Genomic DNA, 26,615 nt, shown 5'->3' with positions numbered 1-26,615 from the left:
GGAGATCTATTCTCCTTATGGGAGGAAATTATGAAGAAATAAATGTGGAAATTGAAAAGGCTATAGTTACATATATTTCTACTATGCCAAAGAAGATTGCACAAATAGAAAAGGCAAACCCTTTGTTAGAAAAGAGTGCAAAAAAGGCAAGCCCTATGCCTAAGGAGTCTATGAAGTGTCTGTAGATAGAGGAAGCAAGTCCTATAGTAGGAAGTCCACCTCACAATTTTGAGCAACTAGTAGCAACACCAATTTCTAGTGATTCACCACTTATCACCATTGGTAGTGAATCTATGCAGGTAGATAACACCAATGTGATAGTTGATAGAACTGGAGAGCCATTCAAAGATTTTGGTTCCAATATTGTTGGCAATATTATGGACTATAGTAGCTCATCTGATGAAGAAGAAGATTAGGAGCCCAAGGAAGAAGATGCACCTATTGAAAAGAAAATTGAATCTAGCATTGAAGCAAATACTTCTAGTGTGCCCTTGGTAGCAGCAGAAACAACACCCTCTACACCACCTACTCAAGAAATAGTGGTCATAACAACAATAGTTCAATCAGATGAAGAAGATGAAGCACAAAATCTTGTATCTTCTCTAAGTAAATTTCTTGAGAAGAAGAAATTAGTCAAGTCCATTGAAAAGACTTTGACTTCAGTTCTGGACAAAATGGAAAAGACAATAAGCCTTGTTGACAACCTACAGATATTCAACAATGCGTAGCCATTTTGTGTAAATCTTTTGATAATGAGTTCTAACCACTTTCCAATGTAGCTTCAATTCAAGCACAAACAAAGAATGATGGGAAACTCCTTAATACCACATACACTAATATGAGGAATGATATAGAAACTTTGAATATATGCATTAAGGTATTGAGATAGTGTATAGAAGAAGGAAAACAAGATTATGCTAAGTACAACTTGTCATATATCCATCTTCAAGAATTTGATGATCAAGTCAAAGAAAAGGTAACTAGCTTCAGGCACTCACTAACAAATTTTTGAAGTAAAATCATAAGTTAAATATCATTGAGCATAGAATGTAGACACTTCATGATAGCATAAGGAATAATCAAGCAGAAAAAGAGAAAGTTCTGAAGAGATTCACTTTCTTAGTAGAACACTTATTCCCATAGGTAACATTGCTAGAGAATTAGTTGGAGGAATGCTTAGCAACAAAGACCTCATATGACAAGTTTGTGGCTACACACTTGAATGTAGTAGAGACATATGCCTAATGTGCACTAATCAGTGTATCTAATGCATTGAAAGGAAGTTGGAAGAAACATTTTGTGTAGTTGAATACCAACTTCAGTGATTGCCTTTCCAAGTTTTGATGCAGCTACCAAATTTTGACATTTATCTTTTTTTGTGACACCTTTTTCATTGATGTCAAAGGGGGATAAATATGGAAAATTGTAATCATAAGGAATTGTAATTGTAAGGGAGAGAAATAAGGAAAAGTACATTTGATAGTTATATTTCAAAGTATAGTAGTAAGTTTTGCTAACTTTTTAATCAAAGTTATAAGGGATGTAATCTTTTCAAAACATGAATACAATGTTTTACTATGTCACGGTTATCTATTTTTTATTGGTATGATAGTATGTTTGGGACTTAGCCATTTTTCCCAAAATGTTGCCATCAATGCCAAAGGGGGAGATTTTTGGAAATATGACCAATCAATTAGATAAGGTAAGTTATATGGTTGTCATTTATGGAAACATATTTGTTTTAAAATTTAGTCATGTTTATTTGTGAAGGAAAATTATCTAAGTATTAGACAACATTATAGCAACATGACAAATTTATTGATAGAAAAATATTCCCTTAGAATATTATCTTGTGCAGTTACCTAGAGATGCATGACATCATACTGATGATGTATAGTAGTGTGCATGTCCATACGACCAACCAAGTTTGAGTTATGAAGGAATTAGTGATGTAGTGATATTACAACACAGAGTAGAGCATATCAACAGAATGTGTTAAACGACTTGATTAATTATTTTAATTATTATTTCTTGGTGAGCCAACTCTAAGGATGTTATGTGAGTTGACTAAAGGAAGAGTTTACCAATATTTTTGGTATAAGTAAAGAACTTCATTTGTGAAGTTAGTGTGTAGTAATATGATGATGATGTATAATCTATAATTGTGAAATTGATATGATCTTGTGAAATGTGATGTTATGAGTTGTGATGCAAAGCAATACTATGCGAGATATAATTTGAATTTATATGTGCACTATCATTATTTCTATGAAAGATTGATAATCAAAGGATTTTCAAAGTAAAAAAAATAATCCAGTATTGTATGTATATCTATTCTCTTGAAAAACTTATTGTATAGTTGCATGTTAGGGGAGTGGGCTCTTCTTGCACACATTTATGATCTACCAACTCCTAATAGAGTTAAAGAAACTCCTAATAGGGTTGAGGCTTCTAACAAGGCATAGTTTCCTAATAGGGACTTGAGACATTATAGATGCTTCATAGACTCCAAACAGGGTTAATATCCTTAACTAGATACATTATATAGTGAATCATCTTGTGGGTTCCATCCCCACTAGGGTTTTCCTTGGCTAGGGTTTCCCTAGTTAACAAAATATTGTGTTATGAGTTCTCCTCTTGTATGGTTTTTTATTTTGTTATGTGCTACTAGTTCTCTCTTTTATGCATGTGAAAAAGTAATTAATAAAATTCAGTTGTTGGCAAAAAGATTAAAATATTGATTCACTCCCCCTCTCAAATTTATCTATTTCTACTAGTTGGGACATTTAGAGCATTGGAGGTATGCATTGGATACCTTAGATGGGGTGATCTAAATATCTTAATTGGATGGTGAAGTATGGGATGATGAGATGGAGCTTGGTTATTGCTACTAGACATGGTGGTTGATTGGTCAGACACATCTAGAGATAGTTTGGATGATAGCAGGGGATGCCCTAGGGCATGACTAAGTTTTCCCAGACACATTAGGAGAGTAGAGATTCATGAGCAATGGCTTCCTATGAGGTAGTGAGGCATGATTTTTTTCACATACTATTCTAGGCATGGGTGATGAGGAGGGATGTGGTAGACCCAAGGATGATAGGGGAGTATGAGCAATATTATCAATATCTTTAGAGACATCAAATTTTGCAGATATCATATCCAGATGAGCCATCACCAATGTTTAGATCTTATCAATGAGGATAGAGGAGAAGGATGTGAGTTAGGAGAGTTGATAGAGGTAGAGAAGGTAGAGGTGATAGGGGATATGATGAAGGAGATGGTGGAGGTGATGGGGAGGACCTAGAGAAGTCTAGACATGAGGGGATTAGTATGGGCTATAGTGGAGAGACCAACTCCTTGACCTCATCCAGTAAAGGGACATGCACTGATGTGGGTTCATAGAGTAGCTAGAGAGGGAGAGGAGGGAGAGAGGCCTCGAGGAGATGATCCACTATAGGATTAGTCTCAAGATGAGGATATGGGAGGAGATGATGTATATGTTTAGGGTATGGATGTTGAGGAGGAGATGGAGCAGGTTGCAAAAGTCTACATAGAGATAGAGAGGCAGGCATACAAGGTATCACAACTAGAGTAGAGGATAGAGAGATTAGAGGGGTAGTTGGTAGAGGCTTTGAGGGAGTGAGACATAGCATTAGAGAGATGAGAGAGGTCAAAGACCCTATGATGTAAACTAGATTACTTCTAGCCCTTTATTCACTAAGGGCTCAACTAGGCTTCTCTTCAAGCCTACTAGGGTTTCATTTTGTCACCCTAACCTAAAAAGAATTGCTATCTTATCCTCCAACCTTCTCTACCCAATTACACCAAGGTTTTTACAATTTTCTTCCTTCCAAGAGACATCTTCCCTTGTCCTTCAAACTCTCAATTTTATGAAACTTGGTCATTCTACCTTCAACATGGAGTGAGGGATACAATTTGATAGTTTTTATACTACCCCATCCTTTTGGACTCAAATTCCATAACTCTCCTTATCGATTCTTTCAAACTTGACAAAACTATCCTAATTAGACCTAGTAGAATTAGACCTCCAATCATGGTTTTTGGGTTTTAAATCAAAATTTCCCTTGACAAGGTGGGAAAATAACTACCAATATGAATATCCTTTTAGGAATACTTCAATATTTTGTGGGTCTTAGGTCCTCAACTTGTCAATACACCTCTTTACTACTTTTGTGTCTAAAATAAGGGTTCCAAACATGTCATATTAGCACTTGTGAGGGTCTAATGGAATGCATAGAAAATATTTTCTTGGGGTCTTCTCCTCATACATACACCTTACTCATTCTGAAACTCTCATATTGAACTATCTCACACATTCAATTCACCAAATCCCACCTCCCAGCATTGTGATTTCCTAGCCATGCATTGAAAGCTTGCATTAAGCATCACTTAAAAAATAGCAAACAAGTTTATCAAAGCCTCTCCTTTGGTAGATACACTATATAAAGACTCCACTTCTATGTCCCTCGATTCCATGCTAATTCCATGATTAAGATTCATGGAGGAGTCATTTTTCCCAAAATTGTCAAAGCAAGAACAACAAACTATCTATGTACAAAATATTTTCTAATTATGAAAAAATGAGCTCTTATAAAATTGTTTCCTAAATAAAAATGTATTTTAAGAGCATGAACTACAAGGATCAAATGAAAATAGAATTCAGTCAATCCATTAAAGCACTCACACAATGAAAAATTCCAAAAAATGCCAATTTTTGAATAACAACTCATGGTTTTCAATTTTCAAAACTTATTTGTTACCAACTCCAACCCTTGGAAAGAGTCTCCTTCATGGATTTATACATTGTATTAGAGGTTTTAGATAGTTATATTAACCATCAACTCCATCTCCATGATATGCAACTTTCTTGTCACAATGTTATCAAGCAATTTTTTCAAAATTGTTGACATCTTTTTGCAACTCCTAGCAACTTTTACATTTAACCCTTGGAAAATTCCAAAGGCCTATTATGGTCTCTTTATGATGTATAGGAATTATTGAGCCTTCAAAGCATAAACTAACATGATTTTGACCTATTTCACCTAATAGACAACTTTTGTAACCATTTACATCTTTCCCTACTTTGTGTCAAGTGACAACATATGACCTCCAACCTATGCAAAAAGATATTAAAAAACCATAGAAGGCATAGCAAGCTCAAATTAAAAATTTCTCTAGGCTTCTAGGTTGTAATATCCATAACCCTAATCATGCTTCCTAACAACCTAAGCACAAGGTAAACAAAAATAACTCAAAACCAAATAGAATGGACCGAGTCTAGTCAAATTCGCCTAGGAGAAAATCTGCATGACCTTTTAAGGTACAAACACAACCAGCATACTTGGATAAGGGCATTACAAGAAAAAAACTAAAGTGTGGAACTAGGACTAGGAGTTAGCCTAGATTCTCATGCACCATACTCCCCAAAACACAAAGAGTTTAATCCATCCTTGGATTGAGAAAACTAGAGTCCATTCATTGTTTCTTAAAGTCTACTTCCTTGATCAAAGTAGACTCTACATCTTCTTTTCCATGCCACTTTATGAGATGTTCCCAATAAGTTTTTGTCTAGACTTCTTGTAAACCCTTGAGCCAAGTATCTTTTTAGCTACCTTAGTTGGCAGAGGAGGTAAGTTCAGGTCTTCTACATCTTGAGTGACTTGCTTAAGTATCTGATTAACGTCAAGAGTAGGGCCTTTGTACCTAACCAAATCATCAATATTGAAGATTTTTGATAACCCAGTATCTTTAGGAAGCTCCACCTTTATGCATTGTTGCCATACTTGGCTAGTATTTGGAAATGTCCCAACCTTCTCATCTAAATTTTATGAGGAAATCCCTTCTATAATCTCTCTTTGTTTAGATGAACCATAACAAGATCCCCAACTTGAAATTTGACATCTCTTTTACTGTCATCCACCTTATGCTTGAGTTTCTCAACATTTTCAATTAGGGTCTTCCTCACTATTTCATGGACTTCCCCCATGGAATGGATAAATTACTTAGAATATCAACTACATTTTGCACCATCTTTTGTCTCTCTTAGTTCAAACACCCCTCTAGGATACAACCCATAGACAATCTCAAATGGGCTTTTCCTAGTTGACCTATTGACTATATCATTGTATACATATTCAACCTATCTAATGTGTTGATCACAAACCTATCCACATTCCTTAGTAAGATACCTTAGCAAGTTTACAAGACTACTATTTATTACCTTAGTTTGACTATCTATCTGAGGATGGTAGGCATATCCAAAAGATAGATTTTTTCCTAGTTTATGCCACAAGGTTTTCCAAAGATGGCTCATTAATTTTGTGTCCTTGTCTAAAATAATGCTCAAAGGTAAGTCATAGATTCTTAAAACCCTCTTGAAGAACAAATGAGAAATTTAAAAAGCATCATGGACTATCTTATAAGGGATAAAATGTGCTATTTTTCTGAATCTATCTGCTACAAGATAAATACTATCAAACCCTTGCATAGTCGTTAGTAACCCTACCAAAAAGTCCATACTTAAGCACTCCCATGGCTTGCTAGGAATTGGAAGGGGTTGATAAAGACCTACATTGGAAGATGTTTCTTTTTCTTTTTGACATACCACACAACATTCAACATACAGTCTGATATCCCTATCCATTCTAGGCCAAAAGTAGAATCTAGTGACTAAATCTTGAGTCTTGTTGACTCCAAAATGACCATTAAGGGCCACCATTATGTTTTTCTTGAATCAAATTTTCCCTCATTGATCCCTTAGGAACACATCATTGACTCCCCTTAAACAAAATATCATTTTTCAAAGTGTAATCAAAAGATTCACCATGGAAATTATTCTTGTACTCCTTACATACCTTATAAATATCTTCAAGATTTTCATCATCAACATTTAGATCCTTGAAGCTATCAATACCAATGCTTTGTAACTGAACCTCTTGTACTATGAGGATTATTTTTTCTCAATGAATCAACTACCTTATTCTACACTCCTTTCTTGTGCTTGATGTTAAAAACATAAGCTTGTCGGTATTCCATCCACTTCATATGTTAGCTATTGAGCTTGTCTTGGGAATTAAGGAAACTAAGGGCTTGATTATCTGAATATACCACAAACTTCTTTGGAAGAAATTAATGCCTCGACTTCCTTAAAGCTTGGACTAGAGCATATAACTTCAAGTCATAGGAACAGTACCTCCTCTTGGCATCATTGAGCTTCCCACTATGAAAAGTCATTGACCTCCCTTCTTGGCTTAGGACTACCCCGATTGCCACATTGCTAACATCGCACTCCACTATGAAGACTTTGTAAAAACTAGGTAGAACAAGAATGTACTAAGTAGTTATTCTAGTTATAAACAACCTATAATATTGGGTCAAACCATAAAAACTTCTCACCTCTATTACAACTTTTAGACTAGGCCAATTTAGGATGGCATCCACCTTACTTTCAGCCATCTTAAGGTTCTCTTGAGACAAAACAAACCCAAGGTACATTAGCTCCCATTTCATTAAGTCACACTTCAAACTTATCATTAACTTTTGCTTATACACTTCAAATTTATCATTAACTTTTGCTTATATAGTTTCTTGAAAAAAAAATTCAAATGTTTAATATGCTCCTCACTAGTTCTACTAAAAATCAAAATGTCATCTAAATAGACAACAATAAACTTACCAATGTAGTCTTTCAATACCACATTCATAAGCCGCATGAAAGTAGATGGAGCATTTGATAAGCCAAATGTCATTACAAGACATTCATGAAAACCTTATGTGGTCTTGAAGGTTGTTTTCCAGTCATCCCTTTCCTTTATCCTAATTTGGTGATAGCCACTTTTGAGATCTATCTTGGTAAAGTACCTTGCTTCCCCTAAATAATCCATTAGGTCTTCAATCCTAGGTACTGGGAACCTATACCTAATGGTGATCCTATTAATAGCTCTTAAGTCATTACAAAGTCTCCAAGTTTCCCCCTTTTTAGCTGCTAAAATATTAGGCACAACACAATGGATTATACTTTTCCAAATTAGGCCTTGGTCTAAAAGTTCTTGGATTTTCTTGGCAATTTCCTCATTTTATTGAGGGGTCATTTTATAGGAAGATTTTTTGGGAAGGGTGGATCTATTGAGCTATTTTTTTGCATGATGCTTAATGGAAAGAATCCTTACGAACTCCTCTCTTGAAAAGCTGATTTAGGATCAACTCCAAGGTTCTAGAGGATCTGGCAACCTATTAGAATCTACTTAGTTGAAGATAAATGTGTTTGTTCATATGGAGGCCTTTGCTGGTTCGGACCAATTTTGGATAAAATATCAATATGCTTGCTATTTCAAAATTAACTACAAAAATAGATATGTTTATGGTATTTTCTATTTTTAAATTAATGCAATCTAGTAATGCAACTATATGAATTGCTAATTTAATCAAGGGTTAGAAAAGAAAATAATGAAGATAAGGTAATGAGACATGAAAGAAAATAACATGAAAGGGAAATTCCTAACGGACATAAACCATGGTAAAAACATGTCTACAATTTAAATCATTGAAAAGATCAAGTAGAAAACCAATGAAAGTAGGATCAACACTTCCTCAAATCTACTGATGCAATCATCGATGGGAATTTAGTAAAACCAAAACATTTTTCACTTCTTATCAAATCGTAAGGCCATGGAAAGTGTGCTCATGTGAGACAAGAAGCTATGTAGGAACAATAGGGTGATCTCTTCTCCAACTTGATACATCAATGAAATTCATCAACACACAACAAACACTAGAAGTAAAATATTGCAGAATCAAATAATCACAACAAAACTATTGGCTCCATTATTATCATGAACAAAAATCTACAAAAATCTCTAGAAAGAATGACTATACTCAGAATGAGAGCACCAAAAGCATATATTATTGCATAAAAATAACAACCTAGATTACATGTTACATTCCTCAATTTATAAGAAATCATCTCCTCAATTTGTGTTGAGAGTGAGAGATCTCTTCATGCAAATATATGCCTAAAAATAATAAAACAAATCTAAATATATACAAGCTGACTCTCTAAATAGTGCTAAATAGGACTCCACCCTTGTTTATATCATTTAATGGTTGCATGAGCCTTTACATGTCTTAAAAAAAAAAAAAGAAGTAGTAGGTAAGAAGAAGGAAGCTATAAGAGGATCTCGTAATCACTAGAAGCTCTAAAAATGGAAGCTTGGCCTCCTATGAAAGTTTTTAGGAGTTAAACTATTGTTAGAATGCATTTTTAGTGTGTGGAAAGCTCTAAATTTGGAACTGGTAGTTAATTGTTGACACACCTTTGACTTCTTCAAAGTTATTGGTGCACCTTTGGAGCAGCGCACCTTAGTGGTAGGTTCAAAAATCCAAAATTTTCCAAACTGTCAAAACTGAAAATCTAGCTTCTGGGTTTTCTTATCCTTTATACAAGAGTGATGTCTGGGTGTTTTCTCTTAAATTTTTCTATAATCTCCATCACTTGGGAAGATTCTAGTAAATCTAGTGCCTCATATTTATTCCTAATTTTTTTTTGATAGTTATTGATATCTATTCAAGTTTTTGCAAAATTGTCAAGTCTACTATCAAGTTTCAACAATACTTCTTCAGTCTTGAATGGTTGCCTAATATCTTCATTAGATGAAGCATCCTTGAAAGTTCTTTGAAATTATTCAACCACTACTTGCACTGACTTGAGCTTCATCTTTGAGTTGTCTTCAAAATTTTCAAGGGAAATAGCATCATAATACCTATCTACATCCAAAATTTTCTCTTAAGATTGGCCTTTTAACTTATGAATATCTTCATGAAGTTCTTCCATGACCTTATTTCTAGTAGCTATCTTTTCAATCCAATCCTCAAGTTTATCAATCTCATCTATTGTGCACACTTTCATGAGTGTATGATACCTTTGAACTTTCACTATTTGGAGTACTTGAAGGTCTTTTCCCCATGTATGGACCTTATCCATAAGCCCAAAATCCTAGTCTACTATAGATACCAGTTTCTCTGCATTATAATGAACATTATGCAACACGTTCAAATTAATCTGTATTATCTCTACACCTTTTTGCTCAAAATTGTCACACCATTGTTGACATGCTTCAAAAAATGAATCAACTTGGACACTTACCTTATCTCTCCTTTCTAGTGTTATAGTGAGAGTAACCTTTAGGTGATCTTGATCCAATAAACCTAAAATTCCTATAGATAGCCTCTCAATAGCTCATTATCCCTGCACAGCTTTATTAATTCACTCTCATTTTCATCAAAATTCCTAAACACCTCCCTAATTCCTATAGTTATCATTACTTTAGCTGTAACTACTATTGGCTTTCCTAATAGGACTTATGTAATTTGATAGTCCTTATGAGTCAAATATTTAGTATTAGTATGTGGAGGAGGAATGGTTATGTGAGCAAGTAGGCCCTGAACTCTATTCTTCATTATGAAGGTCAATTTTTTTGCATCACCCATAGGTGGCTTATGCCTCTTAGTAGCTTCTACTAATGCATCCATACTCTCCTCTTTATTTAGGTTTAGTTGTTTCTTTTGTCAGGCCATAACTTCCCTCTTCAACCAAGCTTGTGTAGTGCCCAAAGGAGATAAGTATTTGGTTGAAGAGGAGGTTTACCCGACAGACCCTTTTTCCTTATCCCTCCTTTCTAGAGTATTCTCCTGCTGAGAGAGATCTACATTTGGTGTCCCTATATCTATTATATCTAAACTCCTTGCCTATATATTTCAATAATTTTGCTAAGGCTCTTCAGGTATATATCCTCCCTTAGATACTTCATTAGTTGGTCTCTGTTCTGGCTCTTCTTCACACACTACTCTCTATTCTTTGGTGATAGGAGCAAGAGGAGTGGCTAAATCTTTTCAAAAATGACAAATCCTGAAATGATGGTGGTGAGATACCCAGAGATCCTTTTGGTAGATGCAAAAATTGATTCTAATCCTCTCCCAAAGGTTGGTTCATGGGTGTATCTCATATTTTATCACCCTCCATTTTAGTCCCTACTAGCATAAAGTCAAATAAAAAATGTTGAAAATATATAGTCCCTACCCCTCTTGTTGATCCATCCATTGTTGCTGCTCATCCTTTATAGTTGTAACCTCAATTTGTAGCTTGAGAACAGATGGTGGTGTAATGGTGGAGTTTCCCCTTCTCTCTTCTTGGGCAGCCCTTGCCAAGCATTTCCTTTGATTCAATGGGAGATTATCTTTTGTATCTTCTCCATCCTCTTCATCTACCTCAGGGATGGATTCTAGGAATAGAGGAATAGGTACAACCTTTCTTTGTATCTTCTACATTCTAGTCCTTTTGACTGTAGGTCTAACCTTAGCTTTCTTAGCAGCTGAGGGAGAGGCTTCTTACTCTTGTATAGGTGGTGACACCTCCTATGCTTCATGTTTTAGTTCTTGTTCATGTTCCTATCTAATAGAGGCATGTGTGGAATATCCTAAGCTTGAGTTGCTTCTTCATTTTGAGGCTCTTAGATCTCAAGTGCTTAAGTTTCCTCTTGAAGTTGAGGTTCTTCAACTTTGGGCTTAGCTTTCTTAGGAGAATCTCTTTTCCTCTTGGTTTTTCCTTTGTCCAACCTAAAGTAACCATCTTCCCTGTCATGCTTATATATCATTTTTGGCCTAACTAGAGATTACATAGGGAAAGTTGGTACTATTATTTTTGCACCTTTCCCCTTAACTAGGCATGCTATGGCCTAAAAGATCACAGTCTAAGGAATTGGGTCCAAATTAAAGGGCTTCTTAATCCAGTCCCTTGTCAATTAGATTATATGTCTCGCCCTATGATTAATATCTACATTTTCTTCCCTCTCAACCTCTACATTCATGATTGACCTATCAAATATCTTATCATGATTGTACAAGGGATCTAAGACCTCTTGAGTATCTTGTTGGATAGCCTTTAGTGAGATCTTTATCTTCAAGGTGGTTCCTTCCATATATAGAGTCATCCTACAATAATCCCTAATTTGGATATCATAGTCATCTATCACATTCATCCAATGATCTTCTATTGCATCTTCATGTACAAACTATTTTCCTACCAAATGTTGAACTTTGCCAATAATTTTAAAATATGGACGAGAGGAGTTGTAGTCCTCTAAGGGATATTGATCTCATTATACATCAAAGGTCATGATATCTTGTTTCTTCTTAACTTCAAATGGACCTATAGTGATGGGTCATACCTAGGTCTTCTTATGTTGTTTCCTCACTTTGTCATATGCAAATGTGAGTTGTCTTGCAATCTCCAGTAAAATGAGCCTATCTAATGGATGTCTTGGGAGTTTCTTTGGATTCAATGTTGTACTCACTACCCTTAGGTAGGTGAATGTCTTGAACTAGATGTAGTAGCCACCTATCTTTGTAATCCTTGTTGTTACCTCTATTGACATCCTCTTGGCATAATCACCCTCAATGGATCATATGATTGCAAAAATGAAGACATCATTCACTATTCTACATTATTTTCTCTAATTTGAGAGCTTCCTTTTTACCAGTTGGGTGTATACCACATAAGGCTAGGTGTTAGCTATGATGTCCCCATATTAGTATATAATTTAAATAATAAATAAATGTTTTATATACAGTAATATTAATAATAATATTTTTATAAAGTAATATTACATTCTAATTATATAATAATATCATATCGTGTTATAATAATAATAATCTAATATAATATAGCAACGTGCTATATCAATAAAGTATTATAATAATTGATATATGTGATTATATAAATATTTTGTGATATCATTATAAATAAATAATTTATATTTTGTGGTATTAATATAAATATTATATTTAATATAAATAAATAATTATATTATTATATTATTATAATATAATTATTATATTGAAAAGTGTCATGTCCCCCATATTTATAAGATTTATAATGAAATAATAATGCGAATAAAATAATAATATAAATAAAATAGAAGATTGATAGCGTATTGATTGATATAATCATGTGGTTTTAAATATGATTAATATGATGATAAAAGAATAAATTATAATAATTTAGTATTATCAATAAATAAGATAATAGTTAACCAAATTATATAGAGTGAGTAATTATATTCTATAGTTGATAGACAACTATTATAGTTAAGATATAATATATATATATATATAAAAGTTGAGATATACAATAAGTATATTAATAATTATTAAGAGCGAAAAATAATATTACAAAACCACCTAAGAACATTGATTAAGAAAAAAATGGCTAAGATAATGAACTAATAAACCTAAGCTATATAGATAGACATGTCTTTTCAAACAAACACATTACCAATTGACCTTAATATATTTATAAAAGGTGAGTCTTGATGGTGGAGAAGAATATTACAGGAAAGGAATTATCGATTGGAGATTGGAGCAAACAAAAGGAATGATACCAAATAAATCAAGCTATCAGTACACAATAAGAAGGGAGCATGAAAAAGGAATAAATAGAGATATTAGATGCATAGCTAACAATTAGATATAATGCGTATAGAGATTTGACTATCTTCTGATGACCATCTTCAACAAAGACAAATAGGGTACCATGTTTGGATGAGGAGGAAGAACTCAGGTCAAAAATGTCCACACTAATGCCATTACCAAAGATGCAATACTACAAAGAGGCACATTCGCAACTGAGAAATAAGATTAAACGGAGACCATCATAATCCATTTTCGGTGCTACCTTATCCAACTCGGCATAAGTCAAATTGCTAATAAGAGATTATAGATAGAAATTCTTGTCATTTAATAGCCCATCAAATATTCAAACAATGAAGAGTTGAGAGGGTATAATCCATGGTAGTGCAAACATTTGAGTCACTGTTATGAATCCATCAGTGAGTGCAAACAACAAATCTCAAATCATCCCAAGTTGTCAATTACCATCTTAACATAGAAGGAAGTAAGCAATAGAGTTAGCTCATGTGGATGGGAATCATGTCACAATTAGATAACAATAAGGGAAATCATAGGCTAGTCAAATACACAATATACTCAGCTACTTACTACTCATTGGAGTCTACACAACATATACAGTTAGTAGTGTAATCATTCAAACTCACTTATTCATATTGGAATTAGCATCCAGTTATCTTATTGCACAAATATATATTGAATTATAGTCCAACCAACATTCATGAGTGGTAGAAAAGACATAGACTTAATTAGAGAAAAATATGGAAAAAAGGATTCAAATTAAAGAAAAAGTCGTAATAAATGAATGACCCCCAAAAAGGGTTCATTACAAATGGTATCAAAGTCAAAATCCTACCAACCTGTGAAGAAGAATTTATGAAAATCAATCAAACGATATAAACAATGAAGTCTAACAGATATAGTGAAACAATAAAGTGAGATGGAGATTGATGGATAAGGTAGATTCATTATACAATCAATGTTATGTCAGTGATATGCCTTCTCAGAACACACATGTATATTCAGCGTGATGAAAATCAAATATGATATTATTGGTGTCAAAGAATATTGTTCATAGGAAGTGGTTCTTCTATCATAACTAATGTAGTTATTAAAATATATATGCAGATACACAGAAGAAGTGATAGGAGTATTCAAAAATTTGATGGAGACAAAGATATCATTAAATACTAAACCTTCCACAACAGTCCCATTATTCAGAATGAAACAAGAGAAATGGTTTAAAGAATTTTGCATAGCCTTATATAAGTCATAGCTCTGACAAGAAGCATGAACAACTATTTGAAAGTTCCAAAAGCTACATGTAAAGACTTGCATAGAAGTGTTGAATCTAAGTGCCACGTGAATGTCCATGTTATCCAATACAAATGTAGCAATTGGAAGACCCAGCAAGAGTAGAATGCATGCCATCTGATTGAATAGGTAGTTGCAATCATGATTATCAAAGGAAGAAGACCATTATAAAAGGAGATACGACTCTCCCTTTCAATGTCTAAAGAAAGAAAGAACTGCGACTTTCTTTTTATGGCAATTTGTTACTTCCCTCAAGACTTGAGATTACTGGTTGCACTAATTGTCATTTCATAGCCAATGAGTTCACAATTTTAAGAATGCATAGGAACCATTCCAATACAAAGGCACTCATCCATGTGCATGCTTGATTGAATAGTTTAGAGCCTAGAATTCAATGCTTCATCTTATATGCATATTTATTTTAGATCTATTATGGGTTATGTGGAAAAAGTTATATTCTTTGTTGCAAGTTTCCTTACAAGTGGTATCAAAGCCAATTTTTATTAGTGTAACCCTAGATTGAATCCATGGGAATGCATGAGAGGATAAAAGAAATAACAAGATATATAAGTTTTTATTATAGATATGATGGTTTTTTGGGTTTGTTGTTATGATGGGATGTTGGTAGATTTTTGGGCATGTGAAATTGTTGGTCAAATAAATTCTTTTGAATGTTTCGTTTAAATGAGGTTTTTAGGGGGGAGCTTATAGAAATGACCTCCTAGGTAAAAATAGGCCTCACCATTGGATCCAGATTGATATTTCCATACATTTTGATATATAATGTACCCTAGTTTGGCCATGTTCATAGGAAATGAAAGAGTTTTTTAGTTTTAGCCCATGATGGCTATAAATATAATCCCATTGGAATTTTTTTCAAAAAAAATCTTCTTAAAAAAAAATCACAGGGAAAATGGTAAAAAGACTGTCTTAGTAAAACAACCATAACTTTCTCTCAAAATATTAGATTTTAGAGTTCTTATAGGTGTTGGAAAGCTAATTTAGATTCTTACAACTTGGTGTAGGTTTGGTTCTATGATTTTGATATTTTGTCAAGTTTTAAGAGCACAAAAGTTAGATATTATTTATTTTAAGCATAGTTAGTGCATAACTTGGGCATACAGAGTCAAATTTTGGACTTTGAGTAGTCATCAGAAAGCTCTTGAAGAGATCTACACATTGGTTTAGATTTGGTGCAAGTTTGGTATGGTTTATTTGGTGATATATTTAATCTAAATAGTTTATAGCATATATTGACTATGGTAGTAATGTGAGTTTATGACATTGTATATTTTGGAGATTTAAGATTTTATGTCATTGTATACTCAGTTCATATTTCAAATTGGTATCATGATGATATAATTATCAATGTTTGGTTTGGATATGTATGATGACTTGTTGGGTCTACAAGTTGTGTAGTTTTGTAAGTGGTCTAGACTTACAGGTTGCATTTATAGCTTGGATATGGGTTGTCTTTGCCCATTGATCTTTCATTATTGATGCATATTCAAATTGGTGGCTTGGATTTGGGTTGTCTATGCCCTAAGTCATATGATTTGTTGATTTTTCTTCATGTAGAAGGGATGAGATGTTATTACTAGGTACAATCATGGTGGAGAATTGTGGTTGACTATTTTATGCTGATAGGTTGGATACTTTGAGAGTCAGATGCTTAGTTTATGGATGTGATCATGGTGCCATAGATTTTGGCATGGCATGATTGGATAGATAGCTTGGATACATGGTTTAGTGGGAGCTTGTGATAGTGATGGGGTGATAGTACATGATTAGTTCCTAGTTTGGTTTATATCTTCTTGGTTTGGAGATCTTGGTTTCACTTGGTACTAACACTTTGGTTGTGTAGGTGTAGACCTAGAGGATCTTTATGTATGAGATGGATTTTATGATGCCGTAGGTGACTTGGCACCACAGTTGAGTGGGATTTCTTGGAATTGATATACTTATTGAGTGTTTACAAATGTTGGAGGTTTGTCTTAGATCCTGTTGCTACAGAAGTGTCTTTGACATTTGCATGGTGCACTTGTTATCTTCATGGTGTGCGAAGATGGTTAGATCTTGAGGACTCATGGAGTTCTTGGTTATCTTCATGGTGTATGAAGATGATTAAATCTTAAGGACTCATAGGGTTCTTAGTTATCTCCATGGTGTATGGAGATGGTTCTTCATGGTATGTGGAGATGGTTTTTCTTCATGGTGTGTGGAGATGGTTGCATCTTGAGGACTAATGAGGTTCTTGGTAAAGGTGTGGTTTATGCTTTTATTTAACATTTTATCCTTGGTGTTAGGATGGTTTCATTTTTTATTTCATGGTATACTCTTGATACGTGTTTAGAGTTTTGACATGTTATAGTATATTCATATGGAGCATGTTATCTCTTTGGTTGAGATGGTTAGATCATGTTGTCATGTTTATGTTCCTAAGACCATGGTTGGAACTTTGACATTGATCTTGGTTTAGTTTCTTAGTATTGAGTACATTGATCATAAGCTAGATACTTCATGATACTGCTATGTTGCATTTGGAGTTGGCATGGATTGATTGGTTATAGGTACTCATGGATATTTAGAGATAGTCATGATGTTGGTTTCTCTTGGATTAGAGAAATATTTGTTGAGATGGTTGATGGTTTCAGCAAGAAGTCTGAGGGGTATTCACCTAATATGGGCTTGAAAGCAGGTTGTTCTTAGATGAGTCTTGATTGGAGACTTAGATATCTTGATGAGCATTCTCATTCCCCACTCTTGGTCTACTCAACAATTTGCTACTTGAGAGGTATAGCCCATCATTTCTATCATGCCCAAAATTTACAAGGCAAAAACACAACTACAAATTTTTATTTTTATTTTTTTGAAACTAGACCTAAGGTATCACATTTTTACATGTGCATATTGCAACCAAGTTAATAAATAGTTCAGTGACATTGCCAAATGATTATCCCCTTCAATACTTTTGTATCATTACTTAGATGACTTAATGGAAGATCATATATCATTTATGGGAGATTAAGTGATGGCACATGGGCTAGATTATAATCATTTCCAGGAAATAGGCTTGACCCAAGGCCTTGTTGTGCATGTTTTGATAAGTGATATCACTTTTAATTCTATAACTTATCTTAGAAGCAATGTTGCATTCATAGATGTGGAATACCAATTCCTTATATAGATTCACAACTTAATAAAGGTTATGTATCGATGATAGATAATCATATTCATTCTAGTATGTGTATATGTTTCCAACATCTTTGAGGCAACCTTGATTGATTTTTTTCCCATTCTAACCTCCATATCTCCAAATAGGTGATTAAATGAGCTCTTTTATTCCATGGAAACATGATTCCAATGTTAGTGTGATATATAGTCTCAACATTTGACATAGGTGGATGGATTAGTTATGATATAAATAAAAACCTTATGTTTCTATATGACTATCACCACTTCATATCATACTTTATTTCACACTTTCATTTTATCTTTAAATAAATTCTTCCCATTTAAATAACTTTACTAAAATATTAAGAGTCCTATACTTATCAACATTATCTCTATCTAATATGCTTACTAATGCATTCAAAATATGCTAGTCACAATTGACCTCCCTTACTAAATTTCATCTTTCAAAAACAAAACTAATCAATAAAAATAATTCTTCTAATTATCACTAATGTCCATTAATGACCTTTTTCTATTAAATATTCAAAATTGAAACGTGTCATGCCCATTCTATTTCATTTTACTTAATTTTGTGTAGGTAACTCCCATTTTAAATAGATTCTTACATGTCCCTAATTATGCTTTAATCTCATCAATATCCTATCAAATAGGTTGTTAGGCTATTTGATATATATATATATATATATATATATATATATATATATATATATATATATATATATATATATATATATATATATATATATATATATATATATATATTATACACACACACACACACACACACACACACACACACACACACACACACACACACACACACACATGGATTTAATTTACTTTTTTATTCATTAATTTATTATTGATATTATTATGATACAAAATTTCCTTTTGCCTTTGTGTATCACTTAAATTTTTTAATTAATTATACTTAATAATTAAGTAACTTCTAAACTATATGTAAACTATATTAATCCTACGTAAGATATACTATGTAATACATGTTACTTAATAGGCATATATATAGATCTGTAATGACAACAACATAAAGAGAAATTTATATTAGTTAACTTATTTAATAAATGTAACTAATAACCTTTACTTATTTATCAACTAATTTAATTACTAATTATTCCATATTTATTGTTCCCTCCCAACTAACCAACTTACCACTCCTAAACTAACACTTTATCCCTAATAAAATACTTACTACTAAATTACCATCTTAATTTCTTGAACTTACCCCAATATCCTACTAACCAACACTACCTACTAACTTTCCCACCTTACTTCCCGAAACACCTACTAACACATGACTTTATACAACCCAAAACATCACTATTTTCCCCCTACTTCAAATTAGGTGCCCAACACTCAATTGCAATTATTCCCTACTATCTCCTACAAACTACCCATTCTCCAAAGTGCCTATATCCATTAAGCTAGCACATTTCCTTGTTCCCCATGGTGGTGGCACTTAGGGAAGAGCTTTCTAACCCAAGTTAGAACAAAGGTCAACATCATAACCTTTTTCATGCACCCAAAAGTTTTTTCAAAAGGGGAGGCACCTTGTGGGTGTAGATACCTAAAAACCTTTAGAAAATAAAGTATTTTTATTTTTTGAAAAATTCCTGATGACATCATCATTTATTAATTAATTATTTATTTAATTAATTTATTTATTTTATGCTATTAAATCCCTTTATCTTAATTAAAAATATTTAATTAAGGAATCCCTCCCAAAAATGTTTAAATCTTATTTAAACATTATTTCTTTATTTATTAATTATTTAATTAATAAATTGACCAAAAAACCCAAAATAAATAAAAAATTTATTTTTTGCCCAAAACTTGGCCAATTTCCTTAAGACCACTAACCTCTTCCAAAATCTTCTAATCCTTCTTTAATTTTGATTAAAGGCTAATCCCATCATTTCCTACCCCTAATTCCAACTCAAAATATTTAATTAAGATTAAATATTAATCCTCATGTTTATTAAAAAAAAGTTTTAATAAATATCTCCTCAACCCAAACCCTTGAAATAAATAAAACTTTATTTATTTCCTAAAAATCTAATTTATCCTCATCCTAAGAAGTTCTAGACTCTTCTAGAAAGTCTTCATCCTCATCCTAGGAAGTTCTAGACTATTCTAGAAAGTATTTATCCTCATCCAAAGTCTAGACTCTTCTAGAAGATGTCTTTAAACCTAATCCTAATCCCCTCCTAACCTTGGCACATTCCCTAAACATGGGTGAAGACTTACTAACCCAAGCCAAAGTTAACAAATATCTCCTCCTTCACCCACCTTCATTAAATGCCATCCACTTGCCTATCCCTAAGCTAATCCTAAACCATCATAATCCATCCTCTAATCATTTGCACAATCCTAAGAAAGCTTAAAAACCTCCTAATCAAGCCCAAGTCGAAATTGCTCTCATCTCCCTCAAAATATCCCAACCATAAAACTTTATGAAGCCCACTAGGCCATAAATGACTCTTCCAAGCCCTTTTATTGCTCTTACAAGCCATTATGAGGGTCTTTATGAAGATTTTATCCCTTGAGCCTCCTTTGTTGATTCATCCTTCCCCTTTCCTCCATCCTCTCACCTTGTGACATGTGTCACTCCCTGATTGGTTGTAAGGAAGCACAATCCATGTGCTCTCCTCTCATGCAATCTGAGCCTTCCATAAGCTTTTTCCCATCCTTACATTTTAGCCCTCAATCCCTCAAGCCTCTTGCCTATAAATTGGATCCTTCCCCTTTGCAAAACAACACAATCCATGAAGTAAAGTCATAATGCCATTTTAAGAAGCCATTTTACATCAAAACCATACACTCACACTCAAATTCCAACTCCATTTGAAGCCCTTTTTGAAGCATAAAGCTTGAGCATACATCCTATCTATTTAGACAAAGCCACTCAACAAGAGAGCTTCTTATTGAGAGAGTCCATTAATGGCTCATATTCTCAATTGAAAGCTCATCTTAGTCTATCTTGAAGTTTATGAATTTTGTTTAGTTTGTAGAAGCTTTATTTAAATGTGGTTTCTATTAGCATACTAACATTGCTCATATACAGTGGGGACCACTGTCCCATTAACATACTTTGAAACATTTGACTTTCCTTTCCCTTATAAGATGGCACCCAGAATTTTTTTATTTTTGTTATTAGTAATTAAGTTTTGTTTTTCTTTTTTTCTTTGTTTCATTTTATATGATATGGAGAGGGAATTTGATACTCACACCTAGCCTTAGAGGTGAAATGTTTTATATTATCATAGTTTTGATGTGAGTCAGCCATGTCTTAGATACCTAGGTAGGTGTTGTGATCTCCACAACACATGCCCCATTCCTAGCTAGGAATGCGGACCCCCTACTTTTTTCAACTCTCAAACTCGTAGTTTGGGAGTTGGGAGAAGAAGAGTTTTTTTATACCTTAGGATTTTAGAGTCAATATTCGAAAAAATCAAAAAATTCAAAAACATAAAAAATTCAAAAAAAATTGAAAAAGCATCACACATTTGCATTGCGCGCCTTCATGCCACCGTGGCTTGCACATTTGTGTCATGCACATGCATATCTGCCATCGCAGCTTGTGCTGTGCACATTCACGCCACCGCAGCTTGCGCTGTCGTAGCTCATGCATGCCTCCATGCCACTGCGGTTCACGCCAGCGCGCACATGCACCTCCATGTCATCACGGCTCGCACCTGCATGCCCACCTTTGTAGTTTGTGCATGGGGTGCATGCACCTGCCTCCACAACTCGCATGCGTACCTGCCTCTGCAGCTTGCGCTTGCATGTGTGCCTCTGCGGCATGTGCCTACCTCTGCGGCTCACACGTGTGCCTGCCTTTGCGGTTCACACATGTTTGCGCATGCTCACCTCCCTTTGCGGTTCGCATGTGTGTGCACGTGCACCTCTATGGTTTGTAAGTGTGTGCACATGCACAATCAAAGTACCTCATGCGCATTTGTGCCACGCGCTCCCAAAGCACCATGAATGCTTGTCAAGCTACCTTTTCACCTCTAATTTTGTTTGAGTAGCCATAAAAGGGGTTTAAAATATATCATTTAAGTATAAGTTGACATATATTCAATTCCTTATACTTAAGATATATTTTAATATATGCAACGAATCTTTTCAGATAGGTCTCAGACCTCCCGGAGATAAGGTAAAGATTCTAAGAAATTTTAGGGCTTCAAGATTTTAGACTTAGCCAAATTTCAAGGCTTCAAAATTTCAAACTTAGCCAAATTTCAAGATTCACCTCTAGTTTTTTTTGAATGGCTAGTGTGTCTTTACTATGCATTGTTAACTCTATAGACTAATGTTTACTTCTTTTGTAGGTAAAAATGGCATTCTCAACTTGTCAAGATCATAACTTTTGACTCGAGCCTCAAAATTTAGAATCACTTACACCTTTGGAAAGAAGAATTGAAGATCTAATTTCAAATCCATGAAATAATGAGCCTTTCACTACCCAGTTTTAGGGACCGACAAAGGTTCTGACTTGGAATTTTGAGCAAAAGACCTCCAAAAAGGTCATTTAAAAATGCCTAGAAAATTTGTGAAAAATATGAAAAAGTTGCAAACATTTGATCGTCTTGGATAATTTGGATCAAATTGGTTTCTCATCAAGAAGGATTGGACAGGTAGAGAGAAGACAAAGGTCAAAGATACAGAGGTTGGACACATAAAGAAAATTAGGTTCCTCATCTTATCCAGCTATTGGGGACAAGATTCAACACAGGTGCCTTGAGATTTTTTGATTGAAGAAGCAAAGGGAGTGCAAGTTTATGAAAGTAATTGGCTATAAAGAGGGTGTAAATCATCAGAAAGGGGCATGGAGTGTATACAAAAAGTGATCTAAAACCTCATTTGAGTAAAACCTAGAAACCATTTTCAAAATTGAGAACTTTGATTTTTTGGCAAATTGAGCTCTGCAGGTCCGCAGGTACACAGGTCGGTAGGTCCGCAGGTACGTAGGTCTGCAGATCCGCAGGTCCATAGCTCTATAGGTCCGCAGCTCTACAATTCAGAGGTGTGCCTACAGTTGACTGCCAATTCCAAAAATAGCACTTTCCATGCAATGGAAATGCATTTTGATGGCAAGTTAACTCTGACACACATCAAGTGAAGGGGGACCTTCTATTTTTGGTGTCTCCATGCACTTCTACTTTGTTTGATGGCTTCCTCCTACTTTCTCTCTCATGCTTTCATTGTTTTGGACATGTAAAGGGCTCATGCATCCAATTAATGAATAAAATATGGACGGAGTCCCTCTAAGCACTAGTTAGATTGTCATTTTGTATATATTTAGTTTGTTTTAATGTTTTAAAAGCATTTTATTGCATCAAGATATCTCTCACTCTCAACACAAATTGAGGAGACAATTTCTTATAAATAACCCATTGTAAAATGTAAAAAGGGCCGCCATTATTATGCAATAAAATTATGCTTTTGGTGCTAGCATTCGGAGTGTAGTTATTCTTGCCTGAATGTGTCATTGTTTTATGGATTTTATTCATGAGATTTTGATTGAGCCAAAGGTTTATTGCATTGTTTATGGTTGTGCGATCTTTTAGTTTTGGTTTTTGCTACAGATATATGAATTTTATTGGCATACCGAGCTCGAGAAGGAATCACCAAATTGTGCCTACATAGCTCTTTGTCTCGCATGAGTGCACTTTCTGTGGCCTTGCGATTTGATGAAGAGTGAAACATCATTCAATTTGTTAAAGATTCTCACCAATGATTGCATTAGTAGATTCTAGGAAGTGTTGCTCCTATTTTCATTAGTTTCCTACCGATTTCTTCGAAGGTTTAACTCGCAGTGTGTTGTGTTCTATAGCTTATGTCCATTTAGGAATTTCAATTTCAAGTTATTTGATTTCATGTTATTTTCTTTCAGTTTTGTTATTTGCTTTACTAACCCCCCTTTTAGATTAGGACCTCATACTAGCTGCATTGTTAGAGTTGCATTCATTGAAAAACATAAAATACAAAAAAATATTGTTCTTTTGGTGTGATATTTTGAGATAGCAAACAGATTTTACTTGATTCCAAGGTAAAAGATTTTTTGGAACCAGCAAAGGCCTCCTCGTGAACATTCACATTTATCTTCTACTGAGCGAATTTTGGTATGTCGCAAGACAAACACTGAACCTTGGAGTGGATCCTTAAAAAGATTTTCTTTTCAAGAGAGGAATTACACTATGGATTCCTACCATTGACCTCGTGCAAAATGAACGCCCAACAGTAGGTAGTTGAGATAATTTAGTATAGAATTATATTTCTTTTGTCCTGAAGTGGTTATTTTAATTGTATCCTATAAAGAGGATCTTGGGTATATTATCTTTGAACAAAATATTAGTTTCTAATAGGTATCCACTTATTTTTCCATCCTCATACAAATTCTGAAGAATACAAGTGCACCTATAGAAAACTTTTTTCTTATGGATTTTTTTTGAACTATGTCATATAAGGAGTTATGTTCCTCCACTTCAACTATGAAGATAAAATGTTTTGTTGATGATAAATTTTATGTTGTCATTTTTCCTATATAATCTTAGAGATTTAATGGTGCAAGGCAACTCAAAGTTTGACATTTCAATGTACAAGGTCCATTTTAAGTGTTTCTAAAGGATGCTTATTATCACATATGAAAAACAACTATTCATAGAACAAATGAATTCAAGGATGATTAGAATCACATATGAAGACAATTATTCATAGAAGCAAATGAATTCTTTCCATGCATATGTATGTATAAATACAATATTGGAAATTTTTATTCATATTTCACCAATTACATAACAAGAAACTTTGCAATAATCTCACTCATCATACCTTGGGAATAAAATATTAACACTAACTTTCTCACATGAAATTTTCTACAAGGCTTAGCTATGGATTGGATACATAAATCTACATGTGTACAATAAATCAATCTCCTATCTACAACATGAATTCTGGGATGATGAATATTACTTCACTTGTTAATTTCCAACCAAAAGATGCTCAATAGGGAGTAAAACCCTTTCACATTACAATGAAACAACAATGGAAACTTATCATCACAACATATTATGAGATAACATGAGAAGGGTTAGTCTCACCAAAATACTTGATTCCTCAACATTTCCAAGGGTGAAATCTTAATCTCTTCATAGGATCTATTTTCTCAAAACTTGTAAAACAACACAAAAATTAGAACCATGGAGGCTCACCTCCCATCCTAGTCTTCTATGAAGCCACCCATTGAGCAGGGGAAACAAATCCCAAATGGGATACACACACACAACATCTACTAATGCATGAAAATACACAACGCAACACATAACAATCCCTTTCATGGCTTGCACATTTATTTTCTATTGGAAACATGAACACATTAGGTGAAGGTGGACTCTTTGAAGAGGAGAATTCCATATCCATAACACAAAAATAAAATTGCATTTGCATTTTTTCCTCTCAAGACTATCATAAAATCTCCTCCTTCTTACGCATACACTTATACCTCCTAAAAAACAAAAGGAATATGGCTTCAATGGAGCCCGTACTCCATGAAAGAAAGAACAACTCATCATGAGGTAAAATTTTCTCAACTACAATGTTGAGCCCAACTAACCCCTTCACCCAAGGCTTCTCTTCCCTCCCAAGGGTGAGTGAAGCCTTCACACCCATGAACAAATTCAACATTCAAACAAAACAAGGAGATCAAGGAAGAAAACCAAGAAAATGCATGAACACAATGCACAATCACAACACAACACAGAGATTACAATAACAATACATGATCCCATAACAACACTCCATATTCATAGATTCATTATGCAATGCTAAAACAAAATAGTCTTGGTTTGAGCACCAACCTTGGTCCAAGCTAAAGGCAATAATAGTTGATGAAGAGATCCCTTAGCCTCCCTCCAAAACCCTAACTATCTCTAAACTTAGAGAGTGGGTGAAAACCCCACTAGTTTGTCCAAGTCTCCCTAAAAAGGATCTCCCAATAGCTATTTTTGCAAAAACATCAAGCCACTCCTCTTACAACCTTGTCCCTACCAAATTTTTTACTTTGACTATAAGTGAATATGGGGTTGAACTGATGGAACAACTCAATTTTCGAATTGGTGGAAGAATGCATTGGTTAAGGGGTCCCCTAGGCTAGCAAAGCAATAAAATGGTCAAATTTAGGCCCCTAACATGTTATGCTAACATATGGGTAGCTTATTTTCACAAAAATGGAACTTTGGGACCACCTATTGACCCTCTAAAATCCTTGTCAAGTTTGAATCGAATTTTCCTTAATGGTGACCCATCCTATCCTTTCTCCAATTGGATTTACTTAGTAATATGAATGGTAATTAGTTTAAGTATAACCATGACCAGAACCATAGGTGACATGTCATCAACACATTAACAACTACAAGTTTCAAGTGACACATTTAAACACATTACACATCACAATGGCATGTCCCTACTTACTCATGAATTTAAATTCACCACACACATGCAAGCTTACATTTACAAAATAAAACACATCACAATGAGGCTTTTGAATCTTCCAACATTTGCCTTGGCTAAACTATGTTCACATAAGTTTAGACCCAATTTCC

This window comes from Cupressus sempervirens, chromosome 5, assembly GCF_028749045.1.
Source record: "Cupressus sempervirens isolate cs-2001-9-10 chromosome 5, ASM2874904v1, whole genome shotgun sequence".
Taxonomy (NCBI): Eukaryota; Viridiplantae; Streptophyta; class Pinopsida; order Cupressales; family Cupressaceae; genus Cupressus; species Cupressus sempervirens.
This window is presented reverse-complemented; position numbering follows the sequence as displayed.